Source organism: Pinus tabuliformis, chromosome 6 (genome assembly GCF_031772625.1).
Source record: "Pinus tabuliformis cultivar Carrire ecotype Pingquan chromosome 6, CPIR1, whole genome shotgun sequence".
NCBI classification, from domain to species: domain Eukaryota; kingdom Viridiplantae; phylum Streptophyta; class Pinopsida; order Pinales; family Pinaceae; genus Pinus; species Pinus tabuliformis.
In genome coordinates, this window is record NC_142292.1 from 185852038 (window position 1) to 185856101 (window position 4064).

Consider the following 4064-nt stretch of genomic DNA (forward strand, 5'->3'; position numbering starts at 1 on the left):
AAAAATATATGATCGCCCTCTGAGGGATTTACTAAAAACCATATGTAAGAAAAATAATAAAAGGAGAGGACAACCTCATGCTCAAAATCTTAATCATCTTGTCTATAGGTTAACAAAACTTATGCGATTGTAGTTTGATGCAATATTTATTTCTTCCTTTTTAGAAGTTGTTTTGATAAACACGCCTCAGAGTTGAGGTTTCACCACATAACGCAAGTTTTCTTCTGCTTAGGTTTCAATCTTGATGGGTTTCTATCCTCCGACAGTTGTATAGGACTTACATTATCCCTTATCCCTTTCTGACATGCCATTTGGGTGGGGCCGATGAGAGAAAGAAGGAAAACCCCAATGGATGGCTTAATTTACATTTGGGCTACCTAGTTTTTGGTTAAATTGCATATAAGATGGAAAGTGATGTACATTACTATTTTAGAAATAGAAAATTAATAAAATAATGTAGGACATTAAGAAAATAATGTAGGAATATACCCATGGTCTCAACAATCAGTTTTTAATTACGATAGAAATGTTAAGGAAATCCTTATTGTTGGATTATTGCCTTGACCAAAAGCATATCATTTGAGGCTTTCCAATTGAATTTGTTTGAAATGAAGATTATAGGCTAGGATTTTTCATTCATTTCCCCATTTCTGTGTGACATGTAGATTCTAGTCTAGAATTTTGCATTCACTAACTTATTTTTGTAGGGATGAGAAGTCTCTAAAAAAGAAAAAATGAAAGTATGATCTAAATCTAAATTTTGTTTGACAGTAAATAAATTACAAAAGTGGGTATATTTTGTGTTTATATTTTTGACTAGGAAGGATTGGTCGAAACCCTTTTTTTGGATTATTTATGTAATGATTCTTTTTGTATTAATTAAGCAATTGTTATGTTTTTAATTGTAAAAAGAAATTGAAGGAAAGCTGGAAATAGGAAAAGACCACAAGAAGGGTGTATCTTAAGAATTTTCATGTGAACCTGCTGATCAGTATGATGTGAGAGGCTGGTAAGTTATTAATTCTTGGTTTAGGTCTTAAATATTGTCGAGGTTGTGAGTTCAACTTGAACTGTGGAGAAGCAAAAACTTTTCACGGTTATACTTGCTAGCTATTTTTTCATGGTCCATTTAGATCAAGGATTGGGTTTCAACATTGGCATTTTAAATATTTTTTAGCATTTTATTTCATCCATTGAACCTCCATTTTTGTATGTTATTTAGTCTTGAAATAAATAATTCTTAGAGAATTTGGGTTTAGAAATTAGAAACAATGAAATAAATGCTATTTTAAATTGTAGAAGTAAATCAATTTTATCTGATTGATGAATTTTGAATCCATGAGATAACTACAGTAGAAATTAACTCACTAACATTATGATGTAATTGATACAGGTTTGTGATTTTTTATTGTTAATAGCTTCAAAAAGTTTTTAGTCTAAGTTAGATTGAAAGGATCCTTTGCTCTCACCTATAACCAAAATACAGGAATAATGCTAGATCATTTACAACATTGTCACATATAATCAAAATATAGGAAAAGTCCTAGGTCATTTACAATATTGCACGGTTATAATCTACTAAATGGTTTCTTCTTGTTCTTTTGGGTATTCATTATTAATTTGCATCTCTAGTTTGTGTAACTTATTTTCAAATGTTTGTTTCATTATCTGATTATGTAATGGCATGATTATTTTAGGAAATGACAATGATCAAAGCTCAAGCCTTAGTTGAGAACAACATGAAAAGACTAAACAAAAATGTAATATAGTAGGGTTTTAAACATATAATGCATGTAATTATCTTTGGCTTGTTATGATTCTTCATTGTATATTTTTTATCGAAGGTGTCAAGAAGATATGCAATTGTATTAAAAGTGACAATAAACCGTTTCTATGGTTGAAAATGAATGGATTAAGGTTTCATTTATATATGAAATATATAGATCCTTCTTTGAAATTTGGATAAGAAAAATCATTTTTAGTGTTGATTTGAAAAAGGAAGATAAGTTGATTTTGATCCAGCATAAACATAGCACAAGGAAATAGAGGTTCTTATAGGTTTTTTTCTATAAAAATTTGTGTACTCTATTTTAAATGAGTTCTATACATTATTATACTAAGTTATAAGAACTGTAACTCGACCTGTTTCTGAGTTGTTGATATTCTAGTTTAGAGAAAGCATTGTTATGTTAATGAGTAATATCTTGTTGTTGATATTGGAAGAAAAGGTGCCTTAGTGAGTTGGCATGTGGTCGTCTCCTAGAGATGCAATGCACTTACTCTATGATAGGTAGAATGATGTTGTTTTCTGGGAAGTTGATTGTGACATTTAATAGGAGGAGGAACACTAAGGGGTTACATGTAGTTTTTTTCACAAGTTAAATGTTTCATTTTAGCAGGAGTGTCTAGAAGCCACAAATATTAGAGTTAGGGTGCTTCTATGATATGCTTTTAACATAAGTTCAGCACAATTGTAATAGCTAGGATGAGAGTGCTCCATATAGGATTATATTTAGCATCCTCTGTCATTTATTCTTGGTAGAATAGGGTTTCTTTTTTATTCTTGCACATGTGCTATAATCAACCCCATTTTAGTCTCCTTTAAGCAACATGTCAGTTAATAAGAGAGAAAACTCCCTATTTGCTATCTTTGGACAAAAGAAAATGTTGTACTTCGTGATTCATTCTCTAACTTGATTTCCTTCATTCAACTTTCACTTATAGTATGATGTACCATTTTTAGTAACTTTTATTCTACAATTGCCTTGATGAAATTTTCCACTCTCCAATTTAAGACTATTGTTTTCATTATTGACTCCATTTTCCCAATCCTTAGGCATTAGTCTTGCTTGATCCGACCACCTTCCTTACATCAACTTTGTTATTCCTTCATGAGATTTATCTAATTTACACAACGTGCAAGTGTCATGATAAATATCAATTCTAAATGGGGATGCCCCTCTTTGCTTCTATTTATTTATTTAAAAATTAACATAAAGTGAGAGGTGATGAGGAACATTTCCTTTGTGTATCCTCAATCTCACATCTTGATGAGGTGGATTTGAGTGATAATATTTATTGATCCCTTCTTGACATTAATTCTCACAAGGTTTAAACTATGTGAAGAATGGAGATAAGTCCAAAGATGGCATTGAATGAAAAGATGGTTTGAACTTTGGTTGGTTGATGGGCTAGGGAACTATGAATTTGCTATGGATTAAGCACTGTAATAGAAGGGTGGGGATTATCTCTGTTTTAGCTCAGTTAACCCAAATAAGGCTATCTCCCCAGGTATTGGAGCCATAAAAAACAATGTGTTGGATCATTATTCCAAGAGGTGTATCCCAGAAAAGGCATCTCTAGCAAATGGAGTTGAAATCACTCTCTTCAATCAGGAAAGTGTTGCAATTGGATATCCTGGGTGAATTTCATTAAAATATTGAAAGTCTCCACATTTTGAGGAGCGGAGTGGGAGCAGCGTAGGTCAATAAGAGTCAAGGGGTTTTAGGAAGGTCAAAACCCCTTACATTTTGGTATTATTTTGAGATCAATGCATGGTTTGATGACCATGGTATTGTAATAAGAAAAGAGTATAAAAAGGTGCCTTAGCGAGTCTAAGGGAAGGAGTCAATTGATAGATGAAATAATTTTGAATCTTATTTTGTAAGATATTTCTATATTCAAGCAAAAGGGAAGGCTCCTGCAGCTAAGTACGCAGAGACCTTGGTAAGTTTGTAATTGAGTGCATGAGCCCCTGCAACTGTGTGTGCAGAGTCTCGAAAGTTTGTACGAAGAATATCTGAAGTAATAAAATATATTTGAAGAAATTATGTGTCTATTTTTATGCACTTGTGTATTTTCTGTATTTAAATGCAATCGAATGACATTTATCTATATTTTATCTTAAGAGCTCCGTGAAGATCTGAATCTACTGTTATATGTTATTTTATGCATGATTAGATGTTTACACGAAGTTTATAAGTTTCTTTAACTGAAAATCACTTAAGTTCATAAGTAAGGGTTTGCGAAGGTCAGATCAGATCTGAAACTACAAAAAATGCCTT